At 40.2% G+C, this 13,410-nt stretch overlaps 1 protein-coding gene across 3 annotated transcripts in view; it reads right to left on the minus strand.

The window, feature by feature from the left end:
* Positions 1-13,410, minus strand: part of SLC2A13 (solute carrier family 2 member 13) — a 154,981-nt gene that overhangs the window by 86,748 nt on the left and 54,823 nt on the right. The gene's annotated exons all lie outside the window — the stretch shown is intronic.

A 13,410-nucleotide genomic window follows, 5' to 3' on the forward strand; every position in this document is an offset into this window, starting at 1 on the left:
ATACCCAGAACACCTAACTAGATGACAATACACACAAGGCAAAATAGTTGCCATCAAAATAATAAAAAAAAAGCTTAACACAAGTTGTAACTGGAGGTGAAGAGGATCTATACATGTATTTTATGGCTACACTTTTACATTTTCATTGAAGTCCTCCCTGAACATACAGAAAATATTACATGTATTGATTCAAAATAAAAACCATTACTGGTCTGTTAGCAAAGAACAAATTACACACAATGAGTTTTGATTTCGGACAGGTCCTGCCGTATAGGTGCAGCATGACCTCCAAAACATTTCTGTGAGTGAAATCAAGTTGCTGATAAACAGAGCCAACCTCAAGCTAGGTAAGATATTCTCATGCAAGATGCATGGCACGGCTGTGCAAACAACTATATCAAAGGGTTCGGGAGTCAAAGTGGCATTTCCTTGGTAGCAGCACAACAAAACATTTGCTGCTAGCTAGGAACCGTCCACAGCTCACACATACTCTCAGATTTCTCCTCCACTACAAGCTTTACACAGAAAAAAAATGCTAATAAATGCATCTCTCAAGCATAATTCACTAATATCAGCCATCAGCTTTCCATGCTCTGCATCCCACTTGAGCATGAAGGCTTTGGGCTTAAAAATCCTGGTCCACAATGGATTCTGTAGCATATGTCATGAACCCTGGCTGGTGAATGCCTATGAGACATCATCTGTTTTTCATAAACTTCCTATAAAGTCCGTAATCAAGCTTAAAAACTGTCTTTATCTTTAGAAGACCTTACACAGCTCACCTAAATCTTGACCCAACAATGAGGCTTGTTGAATGAGCTGGAACTCTACAGCAGGGGTTGGTAGGAAAGGAGGCAGAAGTTTCACAAGGAACTGATGCAAGGTTTTTAACAATTCCCGATCCATCAGCTATTCAATGAAAGTTACATGAAACTCTATTCACAATAAGGCATTGTACAAAACAATTAGAAAGAAGGCATTGAAATGAATAGCTCGAAATTAAAGCAGCTGTTCCCAGACAATGGCTTGCAACTCGGAGGGAGTCATGAACTCTCCGCAAAACTTAATTGCAAAAATGGGTTTGTATGGCTGAAGTGGGTCACTGCAGAAAAGAGTGAGACCATGTATTCAAGCCTGCCTAGACCTTTCCAGCATCCAGTCACCTAAATTCACTAAGTATTTGTGGCTTTTTTTTTAATCAGATTTCTGACTAACTGCATCAGAACCATGATGCTAAAAACACTGTATTGGTTTATGTCAGAGATTAAAAAGTTTCAGTGCTAATCTGTATCACAGCAACTGCACATATGAATAGGCATACACAAAATTAAAGGGTTTTCTTTCATAAAATTCAGGTCTACAAACCAATAAACAGACTGAAAGACATAAAAGAAATCATTATCTCTATATTAAAGGCGCTTTTCAAACTCAGCTAAAAAATCAAAGGGCTTGGACTATAAAGTGTCTGGTTTTTGAAATAGAAAGGTTTGAATTTTTTTCTTAAAGATATCTGGCCTTAAAACTATCTATACTATTTCTGCATTTTCCTGTCTTCAATCCCGTCACCCATCTTGTGTTGTGCTCATTTACTTCAACCATCTTGAAACTAAGCAACTGTAGGCAAATCATGGTTGTTCCCAATAGAGGATGCTTCTAAACTGAAGGACGAAAAAATAAGTTTTCAGAATGAAACACATTTTTCTACTGAAAATATGTCTTTTGAAAACTAATTGTTCAAAAAACTGTAGTTCAATAGTTTCTGATAACTGTTATATTTCCTCTTACTTATTACAATAGCCTAAAATAGCACAAAGCAACAAAATAGAGAAATTAAAAAATGGAGTAACAACAACAACAAAAAACATTTGGCAATTTTTACAGTGGAAAAAATAGATCTTCATCTCCAAAAGTCAGTATTTTTTGTTCATGATACTTCTGCCTTCAAGCTGTTGTCTTCTCCTTAGCTAGGAGATTCAGGAACATTCCTGCGCTTGAATTTGAGAAACCACTGAGGTGTTTGTTTTTCTCCTTCTACACTACGAATAAAAATGAAGTCAAAAGGATGAGACCTACTAAAGTCATCATTAATTTAATGAGACTAGATTTGCTTTTTTGTACTGTGCCTTCAGATAATTACTTTATCTGCAAAATATGCTCTAGCAAAAGCCAGCTGAAGCTTTTTTTTTTTCTCTAGTGAAAGTGCAAAATGGCAGCAACTGATAGAAAGTAATGGGAAAATTGGGATACTGCTGTTGTAGGAGGTGAAACTGCATGAACGACTGCTGTGTTCAAACTGGCTTTTTCTGAGCTTGGTCTAAACTTTCTAGTTAACCAGACATTCATCCTTGTAAGAAAAAGGGGGGGAAAAAAACAACAGTAAGATTGGGGAGTTTGGTTTTGCATTCAAAACAACAAAACAAACCAACAACCCAACGATGACCTCTTTGCTTACGCTGGGATAAACCAAGATGGGAAGAAGCTGTTCTCATCAAATTATTATGCACTCAGAAGGTGAGTGATGCTTTCCAAATGTTACACTGTGTTAGTTACCTGAAGCTTTTAACACCAGCTCCTTATATTGTAGCTGGTCTTCTTGTTGTTAGGTATAACCTGAAAGTAAGCTTGGTTCAGACGTTCTGAATCACTGGGGAAGGCTTTTGGGTTTTCATCTGTAGGGAAAAGGGATAGTGTGGAAACCATAGGAGTTTGGGTGTGATCCATTGCCAACTACATCATCTAGAGACTTGTCAAAAACAACAAAACCAACAAGTCCTAGTTCTAAAAGGATTTTAAATAATGAAAGATAAAAGTAGAAGAACGGATACTAATGATTTCTCAGCATCTCCTCCTGAAAATATGCTACATATAATTCCAGGGGAAAAAAAAATACAGTAGATAGACATAAAGCCAATCTAAAAATCCCCCAGCAAATGCGAGCAGGCATCTGGTGCCTGGAAACCTTGTGATGCCCCAGCCCCTCAACTTATTAGTGCAGTACTTGGCAAAATTCCCCATCCAGGAAACTATGACGAGAGACTGGGCTGTGCCAAAGCCATTTACAGGTTTGAACACCCTTTTGCCAAGCAATCGAGGTGACAGCTTGTAGCAACAGCTTAAAGCTACCTAGGGCTCTTGCCAGCATTTTGTGTTCTTGCTGTAAAGGAGTGTTTCTGAAAAAGCAGGCTTACCAAGTTTAGCATCAGTTAAGCTCACCCTAAAAATTAGTTTTGCAAACCCATTCTCATCCTAAAATTAGTCGATACCTTCTCTTCCACGCAGACACGCCTTCAAAGAACTGGTCTACAGACAGAAACGGAAGACTTCAGGCTGGTGATATGGATAGCAGACCACTGATGCAGGAACCACTCCTCTTGTTTGGCCTTTCCTTACAGAAAGGCAGCTTCCAGCCCTGCTATCTCTGCATCAGCAGGAAAACATTCCTCTGCTTAAGACCCAGAGCTATCACAGGTGTGATATACTAAAGCAAACACTCTTCCCCTTCACTAGCCTATTATTATTTCTAAAAGTATCAACTTAATTCATTTTTCCCTTTTGTAAAATTGACCAAATTAGGAAATAGCTTACATAGTTTTGAGATCAAAACGGCATTATTTATCCTGAACAGATAAAAAACAATTGTACCTACAAACCAAGCTCTTCCCCACTATTTTACATTTCTACTAACATCAGAAGAATAACTTGCAGCACTAGAGGAAGCTTCCTAGTCCATCCAGTTCTCTGTTCCTTTGAGAAAGCTCAAAAGGTTGCTTGTTTGAGTCTTTTTTATGTCAATCACCCATCAGCCAAGAATGAGAAATTCTTGATTCTTAGGATTCTGAAATTCTGATTCTTAGGATTTGTAGGTTTTCCACAGCGAAAACATCCAATGGTATAACAACAGAGCCTGCTCTAATAGAAAATAAAAGTATATCAGACACAATCTTTTCAGTTTTGGTTAAGGAATGCAAGGAGTTTTTCCATGCCTATTTGAATTGAAAGAGGTTTTTTCCTTGCTCAGGAAACATAGATTTCAAATAAATGGTCCCTCTAAATTATCTTTTTAATCCATACAGAAACACTCAGAACAAAGTTTTTTTTTTCTTTTTGTTTTGACAAGAAGTTGTGTTAGTCTTCTGGGAATCATGAAAACAAAGCAATTTGCTTCTATTTGTAAAAGGAATAAAAAATAACATCTTTCCCTTGATAATACATTCTTTGACATAAAGCTCTGGTGATGGAAAATCTATGTGACTGAGTACTGGCACAAAGAAAGCAACAGTTACGAATGCCTTTGAATAGGATGAGAGGCAGTCAAAAGTTGGGAAGCAAAAAAAAAAAGTTCATTTTGGCTCTGTATTACATGTTCTTTATAAAAAACAGATCCCGCTGTAATGAAGTCTGTTCAAACTGGAGAAAGCATGGCAAAGCAGGTAACAGCACCATTTACATGATCCCAATGGGAGCTGAGAGAAGTGCTCACGATGACCAAAGAGAGGCGATGACCCAGGAGCTGGACCACAGCTTGGTACTGTCAAAACCTGTGGAGCAGGGCAGCGAGATGTTTTTTTTTCCTGTTTATTTGGTAGGAAAACTGGGGTAGGGACAAAGAAAAGCAAGTGTCACATTATGGTTTGCTTCTGTCTTGATAAGTACCTTGGAAACAAAGGCATTAAGGATGACTTGGACATACCCACAGCCTGCAGTGTGGTTTTAGCAATTATTTCTTTTCACAGTCTGCTCCAGAAGTGCTTTACATAGGAAATGGGAACATGATCCTCACAGCTGGAGAAAGCAGATGAGGAAAGATAAGATGATGTACCTAGACTTACGCAGGCACAATCGAAAGGAGCCAAACATTTTAACAGCCTGAAGATCTTCCCACTCCACACTCTCATCACCTAATGAATAGTAGCGCAGAGTGTTTATCAATCTGGAATTGGAAAGCTTTTTTTCTTTTAGTTCAAGTCAGGGAAAAACACTTAGAAGAAAATTGCAGTGAGGACAGTTTCGAGAGTGATTTATTTACTTTTTAATTAAAAAAGCACAAGAAAAGCTGATGACTCAGAGTTCCCTCTAACCTAATCAGTAATCTACTATCAAGTTGATCTTTCCAGCTGTTACTGTATTAACACTCATACTGATATTGTATTTTGTTTCCAACATGGCACAATTCAAGCCTTACATTTTTGGCAAATTTTTCTGCCAAGATGTTCAAGATGTTAGGGTTTTGCCCTTTTTTTTTTTTTTCCCCCCTTATCCTCTGTCCTTTGTTTCCAAATGAAATATTCGCCTTCCCGCCCTAGATCAGTGTTTTTAACAGTGGAAATAGATTTCCATTCCTTGCACTCTGAACAAATTAAACACAGGGAGACACTTCCTGGAGGGAAGGAATAAAAAGGAAATTTAGTAAAACTGGAAAAAGAATTCTGGAGCTCAGTGAAAGTCTCAATGGGAACTTTTGGATACGATCTGTTGCATACTTGTTCTTTTGCTTACTGTCTTAATAGCGTCTTTAGTTTAGACCTTCTCCTTAAAAGGGGAAAAAGGGATTTATCTGTGGGATTTATCTGAAAAACTACTGTTGGGAAGGGAAGGGAAGGGAAGGGAAGGGAAGGGAAGGGAAGGGAAGGGAAGGGAAGGGAAGGGAAGGGAAGGGAAGGGAAGGGAAGGGAAGGGAAGGGAAGGGAAGGGAAGGGAAGGGAAGGGAAGGGAAGGGAAGGGAAGGGAAGGGAAGGGAAGGGAAGGGAAGGGAAGGGAAGGGAAGGGAAGGGAAGGGAAGGGAAGGGAAGGGAAGGGAAGGGAAGGGAAGGGAAGGGAAGGGAAGGGAAGGGAAGGGAAGGGAAGGGAAGGGAAGAGCCAAGTTTTTGCTACTGCAGATTAGATCTCACTGGAGCAGCAAATCCAAACCAACCACCTGCTTAAGTATTGTCACTGGCTGAACTAGTAATAATTTGCAATTAAAAACACGGAGAACAGATAGCAATCTCTTGGGCTATGATCTTAAGAAGTATTTTTATCATGAGAACCAAAGATTATGAAAAGCTGACGTTCATGACAGTTTTCAAATCTTCCAATTTCTGGAGGATTCACATACAGCCTATGCGAATTAAATTTGAGCCACTCTGGAGTTTCAGACATAATAAAGTACTTCACAACAAAGTATGACTCTTGACAATCTCACATCAGATATAATCATTAGCATCAATACAAAACCAGCATGGAGGCAGTTTATTTTGCACAAAAAAGACTCTACGGAGAGCCGGATTAGGAACCTTTTCTCATTTATTTTATAATGCTGTCAGTGGTAGCAACAAATTTCATCCAGAAAGATTCACGGATTGTTTTTAACGTACATCCACCACACAGTTTCCAGATTAATTGGAAATTAACTCTTGTTAATTCTGGTTTCCAGCATTAACAAGATCTTTCCTCTGCAAAAAACTTCAGAGAATGCCTCCAAGAGCAGTTTTTGCTAAGGTCAGTGAGACTGGCAGCAAGTAGCTGGATCTATATGCAACTGTTTGGACAGCTGAAATATTTTTTGCCTGTTGGTTAATAGGAGAACATACTGTGGGTCTTGCTTTCATTAAAATGTTTCTTAAAAGTAATTTTGAAACCTTACGTGCAGATGTCCTGTATCATCAGCTGGGACTGAATCACCGAACAAAGGCTCATAGATAAAACAGAATTAAAGAAGATGTATGATAATGCTGCACAGAACAGCAGGCAAAAGGTATCTTCTCATGTCATGATTCTGTTTTTAGGGAAAATAGAATTAATATTATGTAACAGACACTTCAAGGTCCCTCATGTACTATGAACAACATGAAACCTGAGAGCTGCTTAGCTTATACTGAGTGGAAACCCCTCTGATCATTTTCAGCATAAAGGAGACAGAATGGCATTGCCTAAATGCCATGTTTATAGGAAGTTTCCTTATACATATAAAATACTTTAAAGGGCAGTTCTTAAAAAAAATCTTGAAAACCCAGTGGAGTGTAAGATGATACTTGATAACTCTTCCCCAGTAAAGCATGTTTCTTCCTTCAAAAAAAATCAATATATGTATCAATCTAAATCATACGTAATTAACCGTGTATATAACTGTGTATATTAATGCTTGCTTGTCTTACAAGATAAAAGCATGTGAGCATGCTCATTGCTCCTTCTCATTGCAGCTTTGCAGATCTAGCAGATAAAAAGCAAGATCATAAAGATTTTATTAAACTATTTCAAAACCTGGGGCCTATTTTTCAAAAGGATACAGGAATGCTGAGATTTCCTTGTGAATTTCAGTAGGTAGGTTTTCATGCTGCTTTCATACCCTCAGCAAGTTGAAATAAAGAATAATATCCAAATGATAGTTATTGTGCAGAAAATCCTATCATCTGTTTGTTCTCCTGCTCCTGTGCTGAGCTCTGTTTTAGAATTTTAAGGTGAAACTTTAAGTTTTGACAGATGTCACCTTTTTAACCTGTGTTTCTGATGCAGCAGCTTACAGCTGGCCCTAGCGAACACAGCTCCAATCACACCAGTAAAACGAAACCATTAAGAGCGGGTCCAAGCCCCAGCAGAGCTGCCATTGCAAAGGGGCACATTTAAGCAAAGGGACATTTCTCAGACATTTGCAGTGATCTGAGCCACTTCAGTGTCCACCGAAACACATTTCTTTTTTTCCACTATAGGTACCAATAAATAATATTAAAATATCAATTCTAAATTTGTCACAAGGGGATTATTCTCTCAGAAGAAAATGGAAAAGGAGCACCAGGATTTCTCCAGTGCTGGGTAAAAGCAAACATGCCTCAAAGTTTTACTGAGAGCAAGCATTGCACGCCGTGACTTGCAAGCCAGTGAGAACACACGTGAGACTCACAGGAAAACTTGGATGTTTCAAAAAACATGCATGTGTTTTGATGTAACTACCAAGGAGTCACACTGCCCCACACTCAGTAGGAGATGCAGGAAGACTGAGTGATCTCCAAGCCCACCCAGGCAAGGAGAGGGTAGGGCAGAGTTTGTACTGAGAATGCTCCCCTCCAAAAGGCAGTGTGCACACACCTCTGGTTCACCTACCTGCTGGAGGACTGCAGCTTCCAGTTGTTGCTTGGGCACTGGAAGGGCTCCCCAGGGCAGTGGGAACAGCCCCGAGCATGCCACAGTTCAAGGAGTGTTTGGACAGCGCTCTCAGACGCATGGTCTCGTTTTGGGGTGGTCCTGTGTGGAGCCAGGAGTTGGGCTCGGTTATCCCTGTGGCTCCCTTCCAAGTCAGGATATTCTGTGATTGTGTGATTTGCCCACAAAACATTATCACAGTAAAAGCAAACCAGCTTATCACAGAGTGATGTCTAATATCATTTTTCCAGAGAAGAACAAAGGGCTGAGAAAGCCACCGCACATCAAAAGATCAATGTGAGGTTTTAGTTAGTGGTTACAGTACAGAGTTTCACCAGCATATTTTTGACTCCCAGGACATGCAGAGATATTTCAGAAGGACACGGGTGTGGTAGCAGGAGAGCTGGTAGAGACACTACCACAAATCCAGAGGAGATACGGGGAGGAGATGATTTGAACTTGTTTTGTTTGGAAAGGGATGATTTTGCCCCCATTTCTCTGGTGCAAGGACAGCATCTCCAAAGCACCGGAGACCATCCTAGAGCTGCATTTTTGGGGCCATGCTGACCAAGGGAGCAGGCACAGAGGTCACCTGCCTCTTCCACCATCGGGTACTGCTCAGCTTCGTGCAGAGTCCTGCCTGGGGAAGGGTCGTGCTGCTGCGGTCCTCGGAGCCACATCAAGCCCTGGTTAGTGGGATAGGCACGGATGTGTCCATACTGGAAGAACATCCAGAACAGAGGCTGCTTTGATTCACTTCCACGCTATTTTAAGGAATAGAAACGTCCAACTTCTATTTAAAGCACTACGTAAAAATTATGGGTTTGTTTTCAGCACGGGGGTGGGAGCACTCTCACAGAACTGAAGTCTGTTTATCTGACTCCTTGTTTCACGGCTGAAGGTCAAGAAGAATCAGGGCTCACCCTGTCCCCGTGCACCAGTGCTCTGGTTTTCAGCTCCAAATGAGAGCAAAGCTCCCCTGCACAGCTTGAACCGCCCTGCACCACTAGACAACACAAAGGAACCTACCCTGGTTGCCAGTGAATACTAAATTAAAAATAAGTAAAAAATTGATTTGAAGGAAAACAATACTTTGCTTTGAGCTGGTCTATATCCACCCTCTGATCAACAAAAGAAAATTGCTATTATACTACAAAAAGCATAACCATCTACTAAAAACAAACAAACAAACAAAAAATCTCTTCAGCTTCCTTTGGTTTTTGTTTTTTCTAAGCTCTAATTCCCCAAAGCCATGTCCCTGTGTCTATACATCTGTGCCAGCAACCTGCTTCCTGAGCATCCCAGCTGTCCTCAAAGATGCTACATGGGAACATGTCACATTCGGCTCCCTCCTAATTTCATTTGTTAATGCTCCTTTTTTTGCAGGGAGACAAAAGAGCAAGGATGGAAACACAGCTAGCAGTAATGGCAATGTCAGGACACATACAGCAAAATCAATACATATATTTTACATATAAAAAATACGGGAAAACACACTTCAGGCTAATTCTTGCACAAAGAAGATGCTATTAAAATGTGCTATTCAAATATTTTTGGTCTGTTCAAGTTCCAGACCAAGTCTGCTGGAGGTCGGAAGTAATGCCTAGTGAAAAAATACCCACATTACAAGCTCACTGACATTTTTAGGATTTCAACGTTAAGATTATGACTTGCATAAACGCAGCAAGCATTCTCAGCTGCAACGCTATTTCAGAATGACTTAAACTGCATTCTTAAAGCCAATAAGAGCCTCAATTGGGCTAAGGGAGAAGTTGATTATAGGGCCAGTACAAATTCTTATCCAGGGCTTCAGATGCATACATGCACTAGCTAAAGCTAAGCATGAAGCCGGACAAACTTCCCACAGTGATTCACAACATCCCAGTGAAAGCATGGGCTCAGCAACTAGCAGATACTGAATAACATCTCAGTTTCCCCACGTTTTCCTTACTTTCCTTTCTTTTTTTTCAGGAAAAAAAAGTATCACTAGTGTGGCTGGAATTTCAGGTAACCTTGCTAATCTTCATAGCTCCAGGGCAAACTTCACAGACTGTGATCAGGTTGTGGTTCAGAGAAGGGGCAGGAGTTCACGCAGACATGCATGTCCTCTATAATAAAGAGTAACTATTTCTCCAGGATGCTTAACTTCTTCCTAGAGGCAACACACCTTGTTAGAAGAAACAGATGCTTTAAAGATAAGCCCTAAAAAGAGCAGTATTAATTCCTGTAAACCAAAAAAAAATAAATAATAATCAAAAAACCTACTCCTAATTACTGCAGTTAGAATTTGTCAGCTTCGGGGGCTGACGAACATGAAGGTGTCAGCAAATCTGCTTCAAAACATTAGGATTTACAGCAGCATGGTTGGCATCAGATTGCGTCAGGAAATAATGAAAGTTCATTTCCAGAGTTAGATATAAGAAGCATCTGCATCTTTATATGGATACCAGGAAAATATTTTCATGTTTTGCAGAAAGAGCATCATTGCCCAACTGTGCCTTCTGCCAACTGTCACCAACCTATTAAGCAGGCTGAAAGGAAAAATTCTTGGGCAGGAAGTCCGGAGGAAAACTTGTAAACAAAACCAGAGGGAGAGCAAAGCTGGAAGAAAGCTGCAGTGTTTGGACCACCTACGTTTCATGGTGGATTTCCAAATATCTCCATTCACTGACCTCATATTTGCTGGCTTTCTCTGAGCTGCCACTTAGTCACTGAGAAACATCTCTGATTCTGATCACACAAGCTGTGCAGCTAGCCGAGAAACTAATTCCATTCTCTACCTATATACAGCTATCTATGTTCTCCCCTGTATATATATCTATAGTCATTCTCTACTGACACAGCTGAGATAAGACACCAGCAGACAAGCAGAGAAAGTGGACAATGGAAGTAAGAACAACCTGACTACAACACATGGGGAAAAAAGGCAAATATAAAATTAAATAAGTATGAACTGAATGGAAAAATCAAGCTTACAACACAGAAATAACACCATCTTTGATGAGCTCACAACTTCACATTGACTTTGGACAACCAGACAAGCAGAGGATGTTTTCTGTCTTGGAGACCACCAAGGTACTACACACTAGCCATTGGTAATTATACATAGAAACGCCAACAGAGAAAGAAAAAGCCCATATGCCTGTAGTCATACACCAATTTCCATAAGTGTTTTGCCTAATTACCAAGCTATGAATGCATGAAGGAATTCTCATTCAAGCACTTAACATTCACCTGAAGGAAATGGTGCACGCTTAAGATCAAATATAGTACAAAATGCAGAGTAACACCGAGACATGCTATCTGTGTGTCTCAATTTCTGCATCTGACACAATAAAACACAAACGAATCACTTGTGTTACCAAACATTACTCGATTGTAAATCCACACCCAACATCAAGAGTAAGCAGCAAGACTTGGGATGAAAAGTTTGGGCACAGCAGGGCAGCTTTGAGATCAATTCCTCCACCAAGAAGAGGAATTTCCTTAAGGAGAGACAATACTGTGAGCTCCTTCCCTCTTTGGAGAAGTGCTAACTTTGATTGGCATAAGGGGCTGATACATATAACCCAACCAACCCCAATTGCTTTAAAAAGTTAATGACTTCCCTGTACACTGTTATACAACACGCTTTAATGAAATAGTTTACTCATTTACAAAGAAAATTAATTCCACTGGGCAACACACGGTTTAAGAAGCAGGCGTGGCCATGTGCATCTCAGCAAGTCATGCAAGCAGCAGGTGGAGACCGTCAGGTTGAAGCAGTCTGAAGCCAAGGCCCATCGATGTACACAGCACATGATTTGTAGGTTTTCTGCTAGAATGGGTTTAGTCTGGTCCCCGAGGCAGAGTATGGCCACTCATGGGCCGTTAGAAGCTGCCAGAGACCCTGTCATTGATTTGAGCATTCACATCTCCAAGAGGGTCAGAGAACACTGAGGGTATCCCTGGAGTGGACCTCTTGTTTTGGTCCCCCAAAGGCATTTTTTCCATAGGCCCTAATACTGCCTCACCATCCGAACAAGCAGTACCTGGGGTGATGATGGGAGACGAGAAGAGACTCACTGCAGAGCTACACCGCTGTTCAGAGCCGAAACGTAAATGCAGATGTAGTCAATGCATCTTTTAGCAGCTGACAGCAACTGGAATAGGTTTGCATAAAACCAAACCAGGAAAAAAGCAATGAGCTGCTCCTGTAAACTATTAGGTTTTATTTCAAATTAATTTAGAAGTCTACGACAAAATTAATTCAGTATTTTGTAATGCTAGCTCAATGAAATAAATTTTGCAGCAGCTGCCTATGGGCTTGAGCTTTTTTACTTTTTTTTCTTCCCCTCCATTACTAAAAGCTGGGAGTCAACGCAGGTCCTTGCCCATTATTGCTGGCATTTTTTGGCAAGAAGCAGAAGATTTTTTTTCCCTCCAGAATAATTGGTTTTTGTTTTGTTTTTACAACATAATTTTAAGGTCCTATTCCCTCCCGCAGGGCTCTATGTCTTTTTACTAGACAAGCTTAGGAAGTAACAATAAAAAATGTGTGGTGGGGCTTTAGGGGGCACAATAAAGGCAAGCTCTGACAGCTGATTATGTCCTAAGCCCTTTACCTGCATCCTGGATTTTCAGGACAACCAAAAGGAAGAGACTTTAGATCTTAAAATAAATCTGTCAGAAGAGGTATGGAAAAGTTGAATAAGCACGCTTTAGCTTTTTAAAATCAATTTAAAGGAGTGTATACCATATTGCTGCTAAAAGTTGTTGGAAATTAAAAGTAAGCTTTCAGGTCAAACGTCAACCCAATCTTGTGCATTAGGAACACAATTAGGTGCACATTATCATCCCTAAGCCAACATGAATTTAGACACCAAAGAGATTAATACGATGTTACTGCGATGTGTCTCCATAGCCTGAACCTCAGGGAAGGCCACAATTTAAGTGCATTTTAAATCTAAAGCTTTCAGATTCAAGCCCTCACACCAAACACGAATCACTCTGTACTTTCTGCTTTTCAACACCACCACAGCTTTGGCCTGACCTGCACACACCTTCTGCAAGGCAGGAGCCCGACGGAGAGCAACTGTCTGACATCGGCATGCAGTGTGGTTCTTCCCCTGATCTCAAACCAACCTTTGCAGCGTTAAGAAAAAGAAAAAATACAAGATTTTTAAAGAAGCTGGGTATGAGGTATGAGTGGAGAAGGAAAGCAGAAACCTGGGGTTGTGACTCTGGATATAATTTATCAGAAGAAAGAACAACAAAAACAGATCTTCTCAAAGAGGTAGTTTTAAAGAAAGCAAT

This window comes from Anas acuta, chromosome 1 (genome assembly GCF_963932015.1).
Source record: "Anas acuta chromosome 1, bAnaAcu1.1, whole genome shotgun sequence".
Lineage (NCBI taxonomy): Eukaryota > Metazoa > Chordata > Aves > Anseriformes > Anatidae > Anas > Anas acuta.